The following is a 22,856-nucleotide window of genomic DNA, read 5'->3' on the forward strand; positions in this document are numbered from 1 at the left end:
TTCATAAAGTGAGCCTTCCAGGATGCAGCTTCATCCCTTCCTGATCCCACACCCCTGTTCTACTTTGCAATGGAATCTCCAGGAGCTGCAATAATTTTCTCGCTGTTTTGCATTGTCTGCCTTGTCTGTTCAGCGCGGAGGAAGATGTCTGAAACAGGGAAGCTGCCTTCTGGGCCATTTCCTTTGCCCCTCATGGGAAACATGCTGCAGCTGAAGAATAACTTCCCTGAGGCAAGTGGATGTAACTTAAAAGCTGTGTTCTTTTTTGTTAAATTGTTTCAGCTCAGTTTGGTCCCACGTTCACAATACATTTGGGCTCAGTATGTGCAGTGGTGTTGTATAGACCTTATGTTGTAAAATAAGCTCTGATTGATTAACAGAGGTGTAGAGTTCAGTGGAAAAGGACTTATGCCACTCTCCCAAAAGTTCTCCATAGGAACAGGTACTTTTCTGTGAGGCTTTGCCTAGGCAGAGGTGTTCTTTTGGGAGGATAAAACTGAGAAGACAGAAGCGGGAAGAGCTGATGTTTCATTTAATATGGGAGCAATGCCTGGCAGAATCTGGAGAGATCTTTGGCTCACTGGCATTAAATGGTCCTAGTCTCTTTCTGCTGTAGATGATAGCTGTTGCACCTTGTAAGGTCTGGATTATGACCTGGAGAGCAGATGGCTGTGGTGGCATCCTCACACAACTTTCCATCCTTGTAACTGGGTATGTCATCCCAGTGGTACAAGTAGATCCTAAGGTAGCCAGGGCTACTTTCCACCAGGGGCTATTGGCCTCCCTCTCTCTCCCCCTCATTTTCAAAGAGTTGAATTAGGAACAAAGGAAATTCAGGGAGGCTGCCATAAAGAAACTAGGCATCTTTCTGACATGATAGCAAGTTAAAGAATTTTACTTAAAGGCACTGCATTAAGGAGTAGTTAAAGAAAGCAATGCAGTACAGACATGATATAGGAATGCTATGCAATAAAATAGGATGCACTGTTTGAAATTTGAAATATAAAACGAGAATCAATGTGACAAGTGAATAGCTGTTCAAATTTAAAGGTAAACGTTACTTTGAAAGATGCTAAAAAGCATTTAACCTGGGAATTATGACAGGAAATATTTTCTACCTCACCTTAGTACAGAGGAAAAATTTCATCTGAAAAGGAAAAGCCAATGGAAAGACCAGTTCATTTTTACCTTCTGCAGTTTCTTACAGCGAATGTTCCCTGGACTATACAAAAACCTAAAGCCTTGCTAAAGCGTAATTGTCCATACTGGTTACTCATGTTTCTAACCTACAGCATGTACAATCATTTTACTCTCTCTCTTAGTAGAAAGCATATGCTGTTTCCTATAAAGGAGGCCACATTTTAGCCTATGAAGAGAGTTCAGGTGAGCCTCAGAGCTTGTTATTTCTTGCAGTGCATGAGTACAGCACAGGAACATCTAAAGGTCATCATTTTTGGGGAATTAATCCACTTATGTAGGGTTTTGGGGATTTTCCTTTACTTTTCAATAGTATTTCAGACAGCTGCAAATGGAACCCATCAGGAAGCTGGGGCAGGGAGTCAGCTGGAACAGAAATCAGATGCCACAAGCTAGGCAGTAAAATCCATAATCTGTCCTTTGACCCCAGTTCTGTGGGCTTCTTGATTTGAACAATCGGTAACCAAAGTGTGTTCATGTGTGTGGGAGGCTATTAAGAGGGCCACACATTGCAGAGTGGAAAAGCTATGCTCCTTGGACTGAGTCTTCAGTGAAAGCAGCCAAGTGGGGCAGGTGAGCTTGAAAAGGCAAAAACACAAGTGTGAAAACTCTCCTTGGTTCCCTCAGCTGCAAGAAAGTTGGAACCTTTGCTCTGTGTGTGCCTCTATTGAGTGCACGGGGCATATACCACAGCACACAAGTATTGTGAGTTACAGTGGTGATGCATGTGAAAAACGTCTCTGTTGTATTTGTTTGGCAAACAGATGATCTGTTTAGAAAGGTGGGTCCCAGATCCAAAGTTCTTCAGTGTTAATCAGTAATCCAGCAGACAGCTTAATCTGTGATACAAAGCTGCTTTCAACTCTTGGGTCTCTAGAGAGTCATATATAGCTTAACATGCTACTGTATAGAGGTATCAAGGACATCTCAAGAGGTCAGAATTTATCTTTGTCACAGTTTAAGCGCAGCTGGCAACTAAGTACCACGCAGCTGGTCACGTACTCTCCCCAGCCTGGTGAGATGGGGAGGACAATTGGAAAAAGCTAAAACCCATGGGTTGAGATAAGAATAGTTTAATAACTGAAATAAAGTAAAATATACTAATAATAATATAATGAGAAGGGAGATAACGAGAAGAGAGAGAGGAATAAAACCCAACATGCACAGTACAATTGCTCACCGTGCGCTGACCAATGCCCAGCCAGTCCCTGAGCAGCCATCGGCCCCTCCCAGCCAACTCCCCCCATTTTATATACTGAGCATGACATTCTATGGTATGGAATACCCCTTTGGCTAGTGTGGGTCAGTCCTGATTATGCTCCCTCACAGCTTCTTGTGCCCCTCTGTGTTGTCAGAGCATGGGAAATGGAAAAGTCCTTGACTTAGGGTAAGCACTGCTTAACAACAACTAAAACATCCATCTGTTATCAACATTATTCTCCATACTAAATCTAAAAAGCAGCACTGTGCCAGCTACTAGGAAGAAAACTAATTCTGTTTCAGTCAAAACCAGGACAATCTTTGAAATTATAACTGCGAGAATCACAAAGAACTTTGAGAGCTGTGCATAAAGCCACTATTTTCATAACTTTCCCTTTTAAATGCTGTGGGAATTCACAAATGTCTCAGCAGCCTTCCCTGCAGCCTACAAGGGGTGAGTAACATACATGCACACATGAGGCTCTGGTATGCACTCTGCCCACTACTTTTTCCTCTTTAACAAAAGAAATCAAAGATACCTGATTTTACACCTGGCTACTCTAAAGTGCTTGTATTCACCTTTGATCACTCCATCTCCCATCACCCACATCTATCCTTAGTGTCCAGACATACAATTAATTATGCGCGTCATGTTAATTTACAATAGTAGCTCAGGCAAGGGCTATTGCCCTGTTATGGGTAAAATGCTCAAGTACGTTTGTTTGCCTCATGGGTTGCTTCCCTGAGTTTGTCACTTGGGAACACCTTTGGTGCATTTGAGAACTTGCCAGTTCTTTTCTTTGCTGGTGCTTGCCCATCTGACTGTTGCTTCTGTAGCTGCTTCCACCTTAGGAACGTCTTAGAAACTTGAGCTCACAGAGGTGCTTGCGTTCTGTGAGAGGTATTTGGGAACTAATAGCAACAGTGCACAGAATGGATTAATTGAGTTTGAAAGCCACTTTTTCACATGGCCAAGTGACAGGACATCGTGTCAAGTTTGCCATAGAAAATTCATATAGCCCTGCCTAGGGCACTGCAATGCACTGTCTGTAACAGTACCAGCAGAAGAAAAAGTCTAGGCAGCACTGAGTGCTAGCAGGCAGGGTGAGAGTGAGCAGTATGGCTTTGTGGGGGATGTAGAGCTTGCTAATGATGGTTAATTTTTTAAACTGATGATTTTCAGTTTTGTGGTTAACCAAGGTTGATGAGGTAAATCCTATCCATTAAATGTTTGAAATTTTAAAAATCTGATCCTTACTGTCCCAGGAGGCGGTAGGTAACATTACTTGGCACTAAAGCACCTAGTGAGCATAGTTATAGGTTATCATTGCACTGCTTTTTGTACCACAGGCAACACAAAGTGAGGCTTCAGGACACAGCTTTAGCCCTCCCCTAATCTCAAAGCCCGCTGCATATCATGGTGGAGTCTGTGGGAGCTAAAGCTGTCGTCTTGCTGATTTGTATTGACTGCCTCCTTGTCTTTTCAGCATGGAAGAAGACGTCTGGAACAGAGAAGCTGTCCCCAGGCCTTTTGCTTTGCCTAGCTTAGTCATGGCACAGCTGAAGAGAAAGTATGGAGTGCTTTCTTTTTACCTGGTGAGAAGACTTGTAATAGTTGATCCTCTTTGGTATATGGCAATAAACTAGATGATATTTTCATGTGTCTTTCATTCATATTTCCATGTTTCTGCGGCATTGGTGTCTTTTGCCTTTGCAATGTTGTGGTATTAGCCCATGGTATATCTAGCTTATTAATACTTTGAAAGGAAGGAAGTTGTGCCTGTTACACTTAAACGGTTAAAGCTGTTACTGAAATATTACAGTTTCTGTCTTTTTTCACATAGCAGATTCAGGTGTCTGTCTTCACTGTAATCACTATAAATTACACGTTACAGGGAATGTGATCAAATTAAGCAATGCCAGTCCTACACCTGTATGTATATGCTTGGTGACTCATTCTCCAGTCATTCTCCTGTATGGGAATGTGCAGTCTTCATGTCCACCTTGAACTTACTCATGGTATACAACGACTTGTGGGGAGCCATGTCTCCCAGGTTTAGCATGAGTGCCTGCCCTGAAAACACTTGAGAGCTGACTTGATGTGTCCCTCATAGCGGAATTTGATTGTGACTGGCGGCCATGCTGACCATGAAAAAGGCAAAGTGACAAAGGCAAATCCACTGAAAATCTCCTTGTTTGCTAGCCTGAAGACCTGGGCGTTAATTGGCCGTATGAAAATGGGTCAAAGATCAATCATACTGATGTTCAGTAGAATGAAGGAGAAGAGACTCATCTCACTAGGTATGTGGCGACGCAAAATGGCAAGGAAAGTCCATCGTGGGCTGGAAGGAAGCCCCTGTGGGCAGGAATGATGGCCATGAGGACCTTGCTTACGCTCATCAGGCTCTACCACATCCTGGTTTTGTGATCAAAAAGATGCCCGCATCCTTCTCCGGAAGAGACCCACACCCAAATTGGCCTGTTTTGCTCAGCAAGGTCATCCCGGAGGCCAAAGGTCTCAATGGCCTGCTTTTGAGGAGAGGCTCAGGGCAGGGACCTAAAAGCTCCTGACTCTTTTTTTCCTGGGTCAGGAATGAGATGGCCCCTTCCATGCATTTCAAACTACAAAGGGACATCAGATCAGTCTTCCAGAGCACCTGGAAGTCATTGTGATGTGGAAGAGTTGGGAAAATCCCTGACCTCACCACAGAGATGAATCATGGTGCTATGGACTTCAGTGGACACGGTGCCCCAGCCTCAGAGCTGCCAGGGATACCAGAGCTCAAGCCCCAAGTGCTGTTTTCTTTAAGGCCATTTCTACATGCTTTAGCACCATTCTTAATCAACTGGTGCTTCTCTGCAATGTCCTACATTTTCTGTCTTCCAAGACATTGCCTTTTAGTGGCTGCTCAATGGCTTGTGTACCCCTGAATAAAAGCAACACTCACCTATGCATTGATGTCCTTGTTTCTGACAGGCTCTGCACTTCCCAGGCTGAGCCCCGACCCCTGGTTGGGAGAAGTGTGAGGGCCTGGACAAGTTTTCATGGGCATGACTCTGGAGATCCCATGGAGAAATTACTTGAGAGAGGCTTGCCTAACCCTCAGGCCTACTCTTCGCCATTATTAATCTGCCTTTGTTCCCTGGCTCATAGACAGAAAAAACAGGCTGTGGCAGAGCCCAATAAGAATAAGCAAGGTCCTCATGGCCTTCACTCATGCCTACAGGAGGCCTCCTTCCCACCCACAATGGTCCTTCCGTGCCATTGAGCTTTATTACATCTCTGGAGATGTGAATCTCTTCTCCCACCATCACCTGTGAGCCTAAATGGCCCGCTAGGAGAGAGATGTCTCCCAGGCTTAGACTGAGGCCGTGCCCCGAACGTGCTTGAGAACTGACTCGAGGTGTCCCTAATAGCTGAATTTCACCATGACTGGTGGCCAAGCTCACCAGGAAGAAAGCAACAAAATGAACACAACTCATGTGATGGAAAGCCACTTAAAATATCTGCACAGCTAGCCTGAGAACACCAAGCCAATTGGTCTTAGCAAGTTTGGACACAAATTAATTATATTGATGTTAGACGATATGCAGCAGGAGCAAAACACTTCAGATGAAAGAGGCAAGGGCTTAATCACCAGCAAGGCCTCAGCAAGCAATAACTACTGGGTTTTCAGATGCTTCATGAGGAAGGAATGTCAGTGCCCCCCCAGGGCCCTGGGACACAGCATAAAAGCCTGCGCTGCTCCAGGCCCTGCATCCTCCTCTCTTGCCTCCCTTTCCTCGACGAACGAGGTAAGCCTGAGTCCGCTCCATCTCTCGCTGTGGGCTGAACGGCTGTCATGGTGGCTGCTCAGGTTGATCCCTGGGCTGCCTCATGTTGGCCCTGCAATAGAACTCTTTAAGGGCTGTCACCTCTTTCCCTTTTGATGGGGCTGGCTGGGGAAGAGGGGGGGTTCTTTCCAGCAGAAGGGGATCAATGGGGCTCAGCAGCAGGGAGGTCTGCCCAACAGAACTTCTGCCACCAGCAGATGGTCTCTAACCAAATGCCCCAGTGCATCCAGCACCTTCTTCAGTGCAGTGTTTTTTCTGCAGTATGGATAAGATGGGGGTACGATCAGTCTTTCCACAGGTGCTTGAAACCCACTCTGCTGGCTCCTACTCCAAAAGTGAGTCAGCCTTCCCGTGCCGTGCCACTTGCAGGGCACAATGAGGGTCGTGGCACACCTAGGCACGCTGTCCGTTTTTAAAACAAAGTGTGTCCGTGGAGAGAGCTGAGGAAAGGAAGGGCAGACCGATACCGAGGTTCGTGCTCACTGCCTGCTCTGTGTTTCAGCTTTGCCTCCCTCACCGAGAGATGTCTTGCTTCAGACCCTGCCCTCCACGCCCCTGCGGCGCTTCGGGCCCGACCCCTCTTGCAAGCAGCTGCAGTGAGCCCTGTGTCGCCCGCTGCGCAGACTCGATCGTGGCCATTGAGGCCTCCCCGGTGGTGGTGACCCTGCCGGGCCCCATCCTCACCTCCTTCCCTCAGAGCACGGCCGTGGGATCCTCTCTGTCAGCTGCTGTTGGGAGCTCCCTCAGCGCTGGGGGGGTTCCCATCTCTTCTGGGGGCTCCTTTGGTCTGGGGGGGTCAGGGCTGTGTCTGCCTATCCCCCGCTGCAGTCTGAACTGCTGAAGATGGCGGATCACCCCCTTTGGAGTGGGAAGGAAGACAGAAACCCTGCAGCAGCTCGAGCATTCCCTTGCCTTAAAGGCAGGCTGGGTGTCCTTATTCCACCTGGCAGGACGGACCCGTGCCCGCTGCTCCTCGCTGTATGGCAGCACCCCCCACCCCCCCACCCCTGCCGTGTCTCCTCTGGCTCGTAAACTGGTTTTCTCTGAGCCCCTCGAGAAAGGGCTCATTCTCTTCTACTTTGCTGAATCTCCTGATGAGAGGGAGGAGGGTGCTGGAGTTAGGGACTGCTCTTGGTGGCCTGGGATTGCCACCAGCTAGAGCAGAATGGGAAAAGGCAAGCGCTTTGTGTGGAGTTTGTCCTTGGGAAATGGGCCGTTCTCCCTCTGTACCTCCCTGAACCCTGCAGACATGTGTCTTGGAGTCTGTTCTGTGCCACTGCATTTCCTCCTTCTCATTAAAGACTTTGTGCAGCATCACTGGAGACTCGTGGTGGTTTGTTCTCCTCCTCCCTCAGTCAGCTACCCGCTCTGCAAGGGAGAGCACTCCTTCTGTCCAGAGCTTGCCACCAGTTGCAGACAGAGCTCCCTGAACTTATTCCAAAACACTAGAAATAAGGAAGCAGGCAAGAGAAAGACTGGAAAGCATCAGAAGAATGGAGCACGAGCCTGCAACCTGGTGATCACGGCCCTGTGACCAGCGCTCCACCAACCAGGCTGCTGCAGTACTGACAACTGGCCGCCAGGTGGCTGCAGCGCCCCACCGACCCGGTGCTGAGCACGGGCCGGGATCTCGGCCCAGTTCACACCGCCCGGCCACGGGAGCTGCTCGCTGCGGCTGCAGGGTCCGCTTCGCTCTGCCCTTTGCCCAGTCGCAGCCCAGCCACCATTACGCGCTGCCTCCGTACCACAAAGCACCCGCGTGGCTCGAGCCGTTAAATCCTTTGCATCTGATGGCTTTAACAGTCGGGTGGTTCGTGGTTCTTCCTGTCCGTGCCTCCACCCCGTTACCGAGGGAGAGACAACAGTGGGGGGAAAAGACGGCACAAGGCACGGAGGGGGGTGGGGGGTGGCTGGTGGGGTCCTACATATAAGCCCCAGCGATTGCTGTTGTTAAAGGAGAAACTCACACACACGTGGGTGCCACTGGGCTTGCTTTAGTCACAACTCAGAGCTGGGCCACCACCCCAGGGAGTGGCAGAGACCCGAGGGATACAGCGCAGCTTCTATACACTTACCAACTCATTAGTCAACTTTTATATCGGACAGCTAGTTTGCTAGTTGCTGGAGCTCAGGCACAAGAGCAGGATGGCAGACGTGCTTTTCCCCTTGGTTATGGGACACTAACCCACACGGGCAGTACACTATGACTCCACTGCTTGCTTCAGAAGAACGACTCTGTAGTCGTTAGCTAAGCAAAACCGAGCTTACTCAGCTTCCACAGGAATGTTGGGCTGTTGTACTAGCAGCCCAAAGCTGCTGTTGTGGAAGCTCAGAAGCTGGAGCAGCCTCCGAACCTTCTTCTCCTGCAGCAGAAAGGCTGCAGCATCACAGGGTTCCCGTCTTGTGCCCACCCCAGAGACACGTTCTATTTTGCTGTGGGAAAGAGGGGGTGCATTTGCTCTGTTTGCATTTGGAAGCATCTGTTAGTAACAGCAATGTCAAATTGTCCTCTTTTCAAATAGAAGAGATTTTGCGGGACTGCACTTTTTTTGAGTAGGAAGAAGCAGTGGTGCAAATATATGTGGCTTAGGAAAAGCTCGTGCACATTTTTTTTCCTTGCACAAGTAAGCCATCTCGAGCTGTTGCACGATTTAACCTCTTGACTTCATAGCCGTTCCCTGTGACGGGAAAGCGAGGTGTTACCAGAACGAAGGGGTGCAGGTGGGCCAAGGGAGCGGGGTCTCTCCTACGCCTGCCTCTCCCCCCGCGCCCGGTAGCCGCTCTCGGCGCAGCCCGCACCCCGCGGGCGGCCCCCGCAGAGGCCCGGGGGCCGGCTCGGAGGAGCCCGCGGTGGCACCGAGCCCCTTCGCGCCCCGGCGCAGAGCGGGAGCCCCAGACCCTCCTCGGCCGGTTCCGGCCGCGCTGCGCGGCGGGCCGGGGCCGGGGCCGGGGCCGGGGCCGGGGCCGGGCCGGGGCCGGGGCCGGGGCCGGGGCCGGGGCCGGTGGGCGTGGGCGGGGCCGGCGGCCGTGGGCGTAGGAAGGTGGGTTTATTCCCGGCCACGCGGCGCCCTGGAGCGGCTGTGGCGGTGCGGGGCCTTCCCCGGGAGCCTGGAAGACTTTCGGGCCGGGACGTGCGGCGGCGCGCTGGGTGAGCGGGCGGGCTGAGGGCGGCCGGGGGCCGCGGGCGAGCCCGGGCCCGGGCCTCGCCGGGGGGCAGCGGCCGGCCGGGGGGGGCGTGGCGGGCCGGCGCTCGGCGCGGCGGGGAGCGCCTGGTGGCGGCTGGGGCGGCCCGGGACCGGCGGGGCTGCCGGCGGTTCTCGACTCCCCGGCAGCGACGGTGGTCAGCGGGCTCCTCGCGGTGCTGCTTTTTTTTTTTTTTCTCGGCGCACCCCCTCGCCGCCTCCGGGCTGCCCGGGCAGCCGCCGCAGCAGCTCTGCGCGGGGCTTCGTCTTTCCCCCAGCAGCTGGCCGGGCCGTGGCAGCGGGCTGGGGCTGCCGGCCCCCGCGGGCCGCAGAGGCTGCCTTGGGCCTGCTGTAACGCTGTCGCAGGGGGGTGGCTCAGGCGCCTCTTCCCGCCGTCTGCAGGCGAGAGAAAGAAAAGGAAGCCGGCGGTGGGATCCCCACCCGTCGCCCCCGATTGCTGATTTCTCTAAAAAGCATTACAAAACGGCAAGCGCTTAGCTACCGGGGAGGGCTGGGAGGTGTCTCGCTGATCCTGTGTCTTGACACAGGCAAGCTCCTGGGCCAGAGCAGCCGAAGGGGAGAGGCCTTTTGATTTGCTTCCGAGTGAAACGGGGCTCTTGTTTTTTCTTTGTACCTAGGTTCGTCCGGAACCGTACGCTGACAAGTCAAGGGGAGCTAAACTGGAGGTCAGTCTAGATGTTACTTTTCCACATATGCCTTGTGCTTGTGAGTCGGACTGCTGACTGTGGAGGGATAACGTCTGTAGCTGCCGAGGGCCCGCGAGGTCCTCGAGTGTGCCCGCTGCTTCAGAGTGCTGCGCTGCTGCTTGGGCAGCAGACTGGGAGGAATTGGTGGTCGCTCGTGGTTACGCAGCCAGGCCTGCTGGGCGCTTAAACCAGCGCGCCCAGTCGGGCAGTATTATTTTTCTGGATTGTAAACGAGCCTGAGGTATAAACCCACTTTACCTTTCTGCATGGCGGTGTACTTTGTCAGAGAGCTCGGCCGTACTGACAGAGCTGGCACAGAGTTCCCTTGGGACTCCAGATTTGACTGCCTTGTTGAAAGGCTGGAGAGCCTGCTTTGGAAGTCACTTGGCAAGGCACAGCTTTGCCGTGGTTTTTGTACTTGAATTGTGACTGTAATGCCGATGCCACGGGTTAGCCTTTCTCCAGAAGTTGTAAAAGCAGAATGAGCGTTAAGAATCTGATTACCTTTTAACTAAATTCAAAACAAAGTTTTGTGGGATGAAGTGACTGGAAGTCCTGCAAGTCTGACTGGGTATTACTGCCGTGCACGTTATCTGCCTGTCTACCGATCGTTCCTGCCTCTTGTTCTGTTGTGGTAATGCGCTGCGCTCTAGATGTAGTGCATCTTGACTTCCTCCTGACCCCCCGAGTTGTTATCGGTCTTTGCCTTCCTCACGTTTAACAGGGCGTGGGAAGGCCAGAGAGACTGGAAGCCTCGGCCGTTGTGTGCGGAGAAGCTGTCGGCCTTCTAAGAGAGCGTGTAGCCGGCGAGCGCATCGTGGTGCTTCGATACCGAGCTGACAGCACAGGCCTCAATCTTTTTTTGTCAAAAGAGATCAGCAGGAAATGTGTTGATGTTGAAGGGGGAAAGGTGGCGGGGGAAGAGGTAGGAGGCAGCTTTCAACCAATTTTAGTCTTAACTCCTCCTGTCTTCCTGAGAATGGTTCTGGGCTTTGAGGGGTTTGCTTTTGGCTTTTTGCCCTAAGCGCGTCTACCTTTCAGGGTAGCGCTTTCTTGGAAGTTGGAAACGGTCCTTCTGGGACACCAAACCCTGTACCCGAGAGGGCCATCTAGCCTGCTGCATCGTGCGTTTTATTCCCTGTAGGTCACTTGGCCCTAGCAGTACACGCTCTCCCGGTTTGGCACGTTTTTACCCTGCTGGCTGAAAGGTTCTGTCTTTGCACTTCCTCAGCTTGCCGCAGGCCGTAACACTTGCGTGTTCATAGACCGCTTTCCTTGCTCGCTGCTTTCAGATTTGAGCATCGATGCCATGGACGTAGCAGGCGAGCAGCAGCTGGACGTAGAGCACAAGCCGATTAAACAACGCTTGGATAAAGCTGCCAATCGTGTGACTCCAGAAGCAGAGAGACACGGTAAGATGCTATTCTGCCATTGTTGGATGCATGTTCTCTTAGTCTTTCCATCGCCGTATGCCTGCTGTGAGATTCATGGGAACAAGGGACGGCTGAATTCACAGTGTTTTAAACACCACAAACTCTTGAAGAGTTTATAGGACACAAATCTATTACCCTGGCAGGTCAGACAAGCTCGTGTGTGTGTATAATGCTCGGTACTTTTGCGAGGCAAGTCTTTGCCTGGTCCCTCTGAAACTGAGAGAGGGACTCGTTGATGCATTTCAGGAGCAAAGCTGCTGAGTGGCTAGGCTTTTCCTACTAGGAATCAAGCAGCTGTTCTGGCAAAACTTGACTCGGGTTGCATCTTTAAAGCCTAGGAGGCTGACAGGTGGGACGAGCTGGTTCGAGGAAAGAGCCTCTCTCCAGGGAAGGCTCCACTGGACTTGACCCTTAAGCCTAAACTATCATCTTACTGCGTTTACTTTGTGTGTGTTAATGCATACCTGATAACTGATGTATCGACTGAAATGTATTTAGTTACAAGTTGGAGTAAGTGGTCCTCTGCTACATAAACCTCTCGTCTGCATTTTTTACATGTTATGACTTAATTGTTTTACTTGAATACAAACCAGGAACGATTCTGGTAGTGTTGCAATGGAATGGTAATGCTGTCCCGACTTTGTCTTTCTAAAACGTGAGCTCCTTATTATCTGTTCTGGGAGATAGTGTAGTTCCGTGTATTGGCATGAACTAAGTTTGCTGATTTGTTGTAACTCGGATTTAACTTTTCTGTTCTTGAAGCTGAAAGGCTAAACTAAGCCAAGAGCTGAACAGTGGGTAGGTACGAGAGCTTCCCCTGTTGTCATGGGGATGTGGTGATGGAGTTCTTGCTGTTGTGCCACTTAGCAGCCTTTCTGTATTCAGAGGCTGTGGCGTTACGAATGTGATGTCTGGGGTCCAAACCCCGCTTTTCTGTATCTAATTCTCTGTTGCCACATGTAGGCCTCCTCCTTACTTGTGTTGCCAGCCCCCGCTGGGATTACTCGGTCTGAACCGGTTGTTCTCGCTCCTTACATTATCAACAGAGAGGAAGAGAAACTTGCAGGGAGCAAACAGTCTCATCCGGGAGAGGCATTTTGAAAGCAATCAAGTTCCACTGCACGCAACAAGCGATTTCTTCTGCCGTCTGGAAAAGGGCCGTGGCTGGTTTGATTGCCATCACCAGTGTGGCATGTTTAGATTGGAAGTGTCCACCCGTCTTGGTGAAACTCTAGGATTCTCAGTTTCTGTTAGTAACACTTGCTGTTCGGTCAGTTATTTGAGGTGCAACTGTAGCAGTATTGTCTGTTAAAGGAAAAATTTACACCGTCGTAGGTACCAGCTGGGCTTGCTTGAGTCACAAGTCAGAGCTGGGCCACCACCCCAGTGAGTGGCAGAGAACCAAGGGATACAGCACAGCTTATATACACGTGTCAAACCATTAGTCAACGTCTGAAGTTTGTAGGCGTTTCCTTTGGTCCTGTCGGTGCTGCAGATCCATCGCCTGACTCTGTCCCAGGTGATGCATCTTCTCAGTTCCTAGCTCCTCCTCGAGTCGTGATCTTCTTTCTGCCTGCTTTAACTCACATGCTCCTTCAAGCGCGCTTCGTCTTTGAACAAGCAATTCGTTTACTAAATTTTCTAAAAACACTGGCGTTTCTGAGGGTGCCTGTGTGCACAAATTGGTCATCTGTTGTTTCTCTGTTCTCCCACTGATCAACTGGACTGGGTTTTAAACCACCCTTGGACGAGGCCTGGTTCTGCCACTTAGCTGCTTCGGCGCTTTAAATTTCTTAGTTAAAAATACATTTTCTTTACCATTGACCTTAAGTGTTATGGAGTAGTATGTGGAGGCTTTTCCTGATCATAGTTGCACTAAAATAGGTAATAGCTTAATGATTTCTGTGGTAGGTGGCGTTCTGTGCCGGGATGTCATCTCATTAATTCCCATTGGATGGCGATAGAGGGTTGAATTTTTAATTTTTTTATTATTGTTATTTACCGCTTCCTTCCTTTTAACACGGGCCGAGTTTTCCAGCGTCGTGTGTCATATCTGCATGCAAGTGGAGGACCATGGTAACAGCATGAAACTTTGCATGTGGGGTTTTACGTACTGCGGTTTCTTTATGGTATCTAAGCTGTGTGCGGTACCTCTGGGTGCTCTCGGAGACAACTCGACGGGGCAGCTACCGATTACATTCGGAAAGCTGTTACTAGTTGCTGTATCTTGAAAGACGCCGTGTGTTGTACAGGTGGTGTTCTTCAAATGGCAGGAATCATGGCTTTGACAAAGCGTAGGAATTATTAAGCTGCATTCTTCCTGACACTATCTTTTAGTGTAATTACAGGATCAAAACCCATACTGGTTGAATTCTTAAGCGTACTTTCAACTTGTTTGAATGTTGGAAGCTGTAGAAAGTGAGTCTGGTACAGTGGTTTAAGAATGGGTATACTTTCCTAAAAGTTCGTATTTGCTTGGTCATGACTACCATAAAGTATTTGATGAAAGAAGCGAGGTTAATGATTGATTTTATGCATATTTCATACTTTCTAATTTAAATCTCTCCCCCCCCCCCCCCCCCCCCCCCCTCCGTGGCTAATACAGATATCTTTAATACTCACTTCTGTCCAGCTGGTCTGCCTCCCAATCTCAACAAAGAGGGTCCCGATAACATTTTTGTCCCCTCAGCAGTGTCTGCGTTATCACCTGCCCCGGCCTTAGTTATCCAAGAAGCCACCTTTTTGAGGCTCGTAAGAGGGTAGTGTGGCGGTGCCTAGACAGTGAGCCTTAGAGGGCTTTTGTAATCCAGCAGACTTGGTCCTGTCCTTCAGGATTCGTGAGTGAAACGGCCTGGTTTTCAGGGGCCTCTCCTAATAGGAACCCGTGGTCTTGAAAATTTTAGACGTGCAGTTCCTTGGCTCGCTTATTCCGAGCTCCAAAGCTTGCGGACCTTTTGGTATTTGTTTTGGTTTTTGGAAAAACAGAGGTCCTGTTTGAGTTTTCTGGAGGCATGTCTTGCCCTTTGGCGGGTTTCAGCTGTCACCAGCTCTCATCTCCTCTTTTACGAGTCCCTCTGCAGCCTTCTGCACTTAAGAACATAAAACTCCGCGGGTTTGTGCCCCAGCTGTACTGTGGCTGTGCATTCAACACACAGGCGGCACAGGCACTGGCAGAATTGTAAAGTCGTGACAAAGACAGAAATTCCTTGGAGATTCTAGCAAGCCAGTGGTTCATGTGTGTGCGTTGTCAGCACCGTTTTTCTGGAGGACTGAGTGTCAGTTTTCCGCTTGGGAGATTCCCACGCTGATCTAGCTCCGCAGCAATGTATAACTGTGTTCCCTGTGTATCTTGGGACGGGATTACGCGTTACGCGCTGTTGTCTGCTATTTGAAGTGGTGTTTGTGTAACAGGTCCGGTATCAGTTGCAACTTGCTGTTTGGGTCTGCTTTAGACAAAGTCTTAACAAAGCCTTTGTGCAAGTAACATCTGACCGGCGCCCCAGCAAGGCTTTCGGGTGGCTGGCTCTTTCTGTGGAGGGTGTTCTTCAGATGGCAAGTGCTGCTCTGCTTCTTGATCTTACTTTGCAGCTCAACAGGCTCTATGCGTTCTTTCAGGTGAGCTTCGGGTGCAGGATGTGCAGATTCTGACACAAGATCATTTCATTCATGTGTAGAACAGTTACTGGGCGTAGAGCGGAAGTACAGGATAGTGTTTCTAGACGTGCCTCGTCACCTTGAGTCCTCTGTTGTGTTAGAACTGGGGAAAGAAGAAGAAAAGGCGTTTGATCCAAATGCTTTGGATGCCGATTGCTGTGAAAGCTGTTACGGGGCAGAGGCGGAGGACATTCGGTAACCTTTCCATCTTCTTAGTGCTTGAATCGGTACAGCTAATGTGGCATACGTGTTGGGTTTGGTTTTTTTTCTTTTCCAAAATGTCTGTGAAAGTCCGTGCAGTGAAATCCTCCTGGGCACCTGTTCGTAGAATGGGGAGAGCTGTTGTGTTTTAGTATGCCTGTGCTGCACTCACGATTTGTTCAGAGCGTGCAGAGTTAGGTTGTCTGTTTTGTCTGCGTGCCTGTTCAAGGGCAGTAGCGCAAAGATTGTATCTTAGCAAACGGAACCTTTTCTGGGATTGCTTGGTGTCCAGAGGGGAGCTGTGCAAACTATTTCACCGTTCTGCGAGCTGTCTCGGAATAAAACCCGGTTATGGCTTTGCCTTCTCGCTTCTGCTGCAGGCTTTGCATCCTTATGGGAGCAAAGACCAGACGCCTATCACTCACACAAACGACGGGTGTCGTCTGGTGTTTCTCATTCCTTCTACCTGCAAATTTGTGTAAGAATGGATTCGTGATAGTCTGCAGGTTCTGGACTATCCTTAGCTATTATTAGCTCTGTGTGGTAACTTAGTTTGTCACATCTGTTGCAGGAGGGGGCCTGGGAAGCAGGACCACAAGTAACAATCGGTTAGTTGAAAGGAAGGTGCTTGAGCTTGTGGGCCTCAAGCCCTGGTGATAAGGGACATGAGAAATTACTGAAGGGTATAGAAACGGGGACTAAATGCCAAGTTGAGACTATCCGAGAAATAAGGTGGTCGGTTTGTCAGTTTGCTCGAGGAGGTGGTGCAAGAACTGCAGACATTGTTGAATTGTTGAACTGTTGCTGAATTGCTAAATAGCTAGTGTGAGATCTTCGCGCGAGTTGCCACATGGTCCAAAAACTTGCGTATTCTATAACTAATCGGAATAAGATGTAACAATTGCTTATGTGTATATAATAATGCTGTTAGGCTAATTGAAGTGACGCTTGCTTGCATCAAGCTGCGTCCCGTCTCTCAGTCGCGGCCATCTGTCAAGTTGCGTCCTTCCCCAGAGAAGTTTCCATCTTGAGGGATTCATGATTCCGGCCTTCAACTTTTTGTCTTGTCCAGCGCAACACGGAACCAAGACAGACAATTGTTTTTTTTTTTTTTGTGGTGAGCGAAGATGTTGTCCAGAGGTAGAAGAGCAAGGAAGAAAGTTTGCCGTTAACCCTGCCTCCAATGTCGGCAGTCTTGCCCTTAAAACAGAGGAAGGGAGGAACAGACACAGGCAGATGCTTTGTTCACGTGGGCAAGTTCCAAGCTGCTCAGAACTGTGGGAGACTGATGTCGTTTCTGCAGCAAATTTCTTTGCCGAGGATTGACTTGGCTGTCTGAATGGATGGCTAAAGTCCTCTTCAGACTTAAGCGCTGCATTAAAGCAGCTTGCGTCCTCCTGCCAAAATCTCAAAAAGTACGTCGGGAAGCTCAAGCTCCTTCAGGAGCGTTAGACCACCTTTCGGTGTCCAGTCCCTGATGTTTGCTTTGTTGATTTGTTGAAATGAAATCCACCGGTGATCGGAGTCCTGAGCTGGAGTGTCTCTTTATTGCTGTAAAGATGATAAGATGATGACTGTGCTCTTGCAGGTGCTGCGATACTTGTGACGATGTCAGAGAAGCATACAGGCGACGAGGCTGGACCTTTGGGAGCCCGGATAGCATAGAGCAGTGCAAGAGGGAAAGATTTATCTAGGAAATGCAAGAGCAGAAGAACTGCCATTTAGCTGGTTCAGCACTTTACATTCCTTCATTCAAAATACATTTTCTTTTAATGATTTTCTCCTTCTGTCTTATTATTTCCATTTCAGGTACGGAATATCTCAGCTATTAAACTAAGTTCTTTCTTGTAACTTTGCTACTAAGCCAGTCACACAAGTTACAGAACATTGCATTAGTGCAATCACAGACACAACTATAAAGATCACAACAGGTATTGTAACTATCCGTTTCTTTAACCATGTTGATAGGTCAGGGAACAAAGATGTTAATTCCTGGATACCAATATGCATGGTTTCTCAAATCTGAAAAAGAATTCCGCAAACCCAATAAAAATTGGGTTACCTGTTCGCCTCCATTCAACAAACTTGTCTTTGTGACATAAGTTCCTGGTAGTGCTATAGTCCTTCCAAAAAGAATTTCTGCCGGAGAAATTCCAATTGGCTGCCTGGGAGTGTTTCTTACATCCCGTAAACCTGAATTTAACGCTTCATGTCTTTTTAACCTAGTCTGTTTACAGACTGATAAATTTCTCTTTGAGAGTTCTATTCATCCTCTCTACCTGTCCTGAGGATTCTGGATGATAGGGAGTTTGTAATTGTGATCGAATTCCTAACAAATGATAAATCTGTTTTAATACAGCTGCAGAAAAATGAGTGCCCTGTCAGAATTAGTTAGCTCTGGAACTCCCTATCTAGGAATAATTTCCTTTAAGAGAGCTTTAACAACTGTTTTTGAGTTGTTTTTCTGAGTAGGGAAAGCTTCCGCCCACCCTGACAATTGATCAACAACAACAATATGTGAACCCCGTTACTTCAGGCATTTCAGCATAATCAGTCTGAAGGTTTTGAAAAGGATTCTTTTGTTGCTGAAGGTGTCTTTCCCAGCAGTGTCTTCATTCTTAAAGAGGCAGATTCTTTACATAGCCAACAGCCCTCACAAATTCTTTTGGCTGCTGCATAAATTCCAGGGGTTGCCCACAGTTGTTGGATTTCAAGAGCAATACTTTCTGGCCCTTCGTGAGCTCTGTTGTGCTGCCAGCAAGTGATAGGTAGTAAATACCTCTTTGGAAGTAGTGGTTTACTTCCTAATAGCCACTGCCTGTCCCGTTGTTGTGCTCCTAGTTTCTCCCAGGTCTGTGTTTCTTCTTCGGGTCGATCTTCGTAGAGATGAGTTCCATCTGGGAGTTCAGCCTTACCCTGCTCAGTCAGAATCAGAGTCACTGCTCAAGTCACTTGCCATGCAGCAGCTTTTGCTGCTTCATCAGCCAAGGCATTTCCTTGAGATACATTGTCTCGGCAGTTGGTATGAGCCTTTACGTAAATCACTGCCAATTCTATGGGCACTTGTATTGCTTCCAATAATTCTTCAGTTAAAGTTCCATGTGCTGTGGTCTTACCTGAGGAGGTAAGAAACCCACACTCTTCCATAACATACCTGTAGCATGACAAGCTCCAAATGCGTACTGGGAGCCTGTGTAAAAGTTAACTTGCAGTCCAAGTGCGTATTTTGCAGCCTCAGTGAGAGGAAACAACTTCTGCACCTTGTGCACCTAGATTGTGAGGTAAAGGTCTGGCCAGCAAAACTTGAATCTCTAGTAACCGTGTATCCGGTACAGTGCCAGCCGTCTTCACAGTATGATGATCCATCTGTAAAAAACCTCAAATCTGGATTACCTAAAGGTTGATCTGTTAAATCATCTCATGGCTTACTTGTTGTGGTTACCCCTTGTTAACAATTGTGATCATCTTTTTCTCCCTCTGTAGGCAGTGGCATTAAGGTTATTACATCTTTCAAGTCTCACACTGTCTGCAGGTAAAAGCACTGCTTCATATCAGTGTGTACTTTATCACTTTATTGAGAAAGTGTTTTTTCTGTATGTTGGTTCAAAAGTATTTTCACTTAATGGGGTACACATACTGTCAGGGGGTGTCCCAGGACAGCAGTCAGAGTTCTTTCCACTAGCACAGCAGCAGTTGCTGTAGCCCGTATACAAAGGGGAGTTCCTTTAATTACTGGTTCTAGACTACAAGAACAATAAGCTGTCCTAGACAAAAGTTCTCATTTGGATAGAGATGCGCGGCATCCCTTTTTTGCAAGTCATATACACAGGTATTCAGTGTCTCTCGCACATTCTTCTTCTGTATGACTGGCTAGAAAGTTCATCCACATATTGAACTAAAGTAGAATGTCCTGAAAAATTTAGGGTTTTAAGATTGTTAGAAGAGTTTGCCGACGGTGGTATCTGAGTAAGTATTAAATTAGACTCTGGAACTATCGGGTGAGGTAACATGCTCATTCACCACACACAGATCCTGAGCAAATCTATACTCTGGAGTCCAATCTTCATCTATTCTGTGCTTGCTTACAGGTAAAATTGGGGTATTGTAAGGGCTTTGGCATTCTCTGAGAATTCCTCTTTTTTTCAGGAAAAAATAAAGTTGTTTTTGAATGCTTGGGATTGCTTCTGCAACAACAGGATACTGTTTAATAGAGGGGAGAGTCCCTCCTTTTGTTTTTATTACCACCAGTCCTGCTGATACTAATAATCTCACATCCTCACTCAAGGTACTCCACAATTCCCAGGGAACTGCATTCAATCCCAATGGTATTTAAAAATGAAGTTCTTTATTTTTTTAAAACATGCACAATTTCAGAAACCATAGGGATTAAGCAAATCCCGTCAGGCCCTTGAGATACCAGTGTCCCACATTTCCTGCAACAGGTGTCTCCCTAATAATGATATCGGGTAATTAGGAGAAACTATGAATCTTCCCTATGCAATTTTTCCAGCTAAAACAGTTGGAAGGGGTGTCAAAAGGTATTTCACCTCCTTGCCTACTACCCCTTTAGCAATAACTTGTTTCTTCTGATAAAAAAAAATTGAATAGAATTCCATTTACCTTTGCAGCAGTTTGTCCACACTCATTTACCCCTGTTCCTTCCAGGTTCATCTCTCAGCAGTTCCTCGAGAATCTTATTCATCTGTTGTGAGTGAGGCCATGGATGATGTGGGGGTGTCAATCCTTGTTCTGAGATTGTCGGGCAAAGTGGGCATTCCCATTGCCTATGTCCTGAACTTCCACAAAAAAACCATGCTAAAGTATTAGAAAGTAACAGAGGCTGCCAATTAGGATCTTGTTTGGGCCAAGGATTAAGTCCTTGTCTTCTCTGAGCAGTTTTTCTATCTTTCTGAAAAATTCTTTCCCCCTGTTCCATTTGGAATAATACTCTCAGAGTTTTTCTAGCATTCTAGCTGGGAGTATAATCTGTAACAATTCCCAATACCATTTGTGCACATCTTTCAGCATCCTCTCTCCATCTCGGCATTTTACTCTGCCAAGCGACCACATTTCCATCTCCAGCGTTCACATCTCATGACCACAGTGACTGACAGAAGGAGCCTCTGGAGGAGCCCCGGGTCCTGCTCTGGGGTTACGAATGTATTCCAGCCTCAAAGGGTACATTCCTGCAGTGGGAAGGTCAGTTTTCTCTGTCTCTGGGGTAGAGGCAAGTGAGCTTCCCCTTGTTTTAGGTGATTTACCTCTTTGCTGTGCCCAATGATACTGTATATACCAATAATCAATATCCTGGCTGTCAGTGTCTTCTAAAATAATTCCCAAAACTTTTTGTTTATGAGGCTTACAAGTTCCTCTAGGAGGTCACATATCCATCGGTCCTCCTCCTCCAGTACAAGTCAGGAATGGCCATTCGTCCTGGCACAAAATAATCTATTTTCATTTCTGCAAAGCCTGTGCCAGGGATATCTTTCCAATTCTCTAAAACCTCAGCAAGGGGCACCCCCTCTTTCAACGCTGGGCATATTCCCAACCTTATTAAATTTATTACCTTCCTTACCAGTATGTGATTTTTTTTTTTTTTTAAATTTAAACACAGGAGCACTTTCAGGTCTGTGTCTGGAATTACCTGTGTCTAAGTCTCATCAGGTGATCTCACCTAGTTGCCGGCAGCAGAGCGTTGTTAACAGATATGTCCAGAAGAGATTCCTGACTCCTTCCTCTTGTGTCTTAGCGTCCCATCTGGGCTGCCATCTGTTAAAGGAGAAACTCACACCGACATGGGTACCAACACCTGGTCACTCTCCCGTTTCCTTAACACATAACTGAATGTCCTCATTCCAGCTGGGGTGCCAAAACTCATGGTTCCACAGTAAGGAGGATTCACTGTCACTGGGGTCATAACATCAGTCTTGCTACGTAAGTTCCTGAAGTGGCCAAGAAGAACAGCACGGCTCTCCTCTGTTTTGTGTTTGTACCCTCTAGCGCTTCCGACAGCCTTGGACCCAGTAGGACACCTTTTCATCTTGAGACCATAGGAGGCACATAATAGTAAAGATGTTTCATGGCTGCTAGTCTTTCTTAAAAGAGGAGATGGTTGTGTGACTCACCCTTCTTAAGCATGGTTTAATGTACCAAGCTTACCCTGCGGCAGCAAGGCTTTCCTTCCGTAACGTGTGCCTGGAGCATGCTATGTTGCCAAGGGCAGCTATGGACATGGCAGCAGCCCAGTACCCAGTAGGAAGTTTTCCTAGCGTGGAAGTTGGACATAAGGATTGTCTGTGTTTGGGCAGACAGGGTTGTAGCCAAGGACAGGCTAGTGCTAGCTAAGAAAGAACACATTCTCAGGGGCACAAGGGTTAGAGGTTTTCCTCTGCTCAGCAGAGAACTGGAAACTTGTGACTAAATAGATTGTGACTGTACAAAACACCCCTCTGGAGTACACACATAGTAGCTGTAAGCCCTAATCAGCACTTAAGGCTCCAAAGACATGTCTGAAAGCAAAGGATGCTGTCAGGGTCATGACTAAAATTGGGATGGTGCCCTCTTAAGACAGTATCCATGCAGCTGTTGTTAACAGCTATTGCTCCTCACTCCTCAAGGCCCAGGGGGATCGAGGGGACTGAGTGACAGTGGATAGCTAAATGTGGTCACATGGAAGTAAACCCATTGTATCGCGTTCCTTCTGTACTTGCCTCACGTGGAGAACGCTCATTCTGCAGGGACCTTCATGACCTGCCCCATCCCACCTCTTCATAGTCAGAGTCCCAGTGTCTGGTTTCTATGTCTATAGCAAGGCAAAGAGCAGGCTCAAGAATTGGTTTAAATGTACTTCAGAGACACTTCTACGTGGGTCTGGTTTTGTAGAACTGCTGGCTTAGCCGTGTCTTGTTTTAGCCACAGGTGCATTTGATAGTTGCTTTGATGAAGAGATCCACTCACCACATGCAACCCAGTGTGCTGTTGGAAGGTCTAGGAATCTCTGTGATCGGGGCACTGAAAATTTCAAAGAAGAATAACGTGGCATGTCTCTTTTCTTTGTGTTTCCCTGACAGGATTGCAGGAGAGCCCCAGGGGAGCAATGTGTCAGCACAGAAAACTTCTGCAAGCTCAAGCAAGAAAGGCAAAGGACCAAATCTTGTTCCTGTTGAAAAAGTTGCTTTTCTACGCATAGAAAACACAATGCTATTTTGCAACCACAAAGATGAAAACCTTCAGGAACTCTGAAGATGGAAATCCATCTAGCCATGCATTGCCAACAAGTGCTTAGTGTTTTCAGTGGAGAGCTAAGAAATAGCAAATTCCTGCACAAACTCTGAGTATCCCACCTCCAGGAAGCAGAAACGGGAAAGGCGTGTCCCACAAGTGACTCGACTGGGAGGAAATTTAAGAGACTGACTACCTGGCTGGCTGGAGGATTGCGTGACAGTGAC

At 48.1% G+C, this 22,856-nt stretch overlaps 2 long non-coding RNA genes across 9 annotated transcripts; both read left to right on the forward strand.

The window, feature by feature from the left end:
* Nucleotides 1–2,638: 2,638 nt before the first annotated feature.
* On the forward strand, nt 2,639–4,056 carry LOC119153127. Its single transcript, XR_005106052.1, has 2 exons — nt 2,639–2,851; nt 3,885–4,056. It is a non-coding gene; the product is annotated as an uncharacterized LOC119153127 (long non-coding RNA).
* Nucleotides 4,057–9,256: 5,200 nt separating this feature from the next.
* On the forward strand, nt 9,257–22,856 carry LOC119153142. Of its 8 annotated transcripts, none has more exons than XR_005106071.1 (5): nt 9,257–9,379; nt 10,052–10,099; nt 10,845–11,045; nt 11,413–11,532; nt 22,479–22,856. It is a non-coding gene; the product is annotated as an uncharacterized LOC119153142 (long non-coding RNA). The 8 variants fall into 8 exon arrangements; XR_005106069.1 differs by lacking the exon at nt 10,845–11,045 and adding an exon at nt 20,434–20,607 and having other exon boundaries at nt 22,479–22,493; XR_005106066.1 differs by lacking the exon at nt 10,845–11,045.

This window comes from Falco rusticolus, chromosome 9, assembly GCF_015220075.1.
Source record: "Falco rusticolus isolate bFalRus1 chromosome 9, bFalRus1.pri, whole genome shotgun sequence".
Lineage (NCBI taxonomy): Eukaryota > Metazoa > Chordata > Aves > Falconiformes > Falconidae > Falco > Falco rusticolus.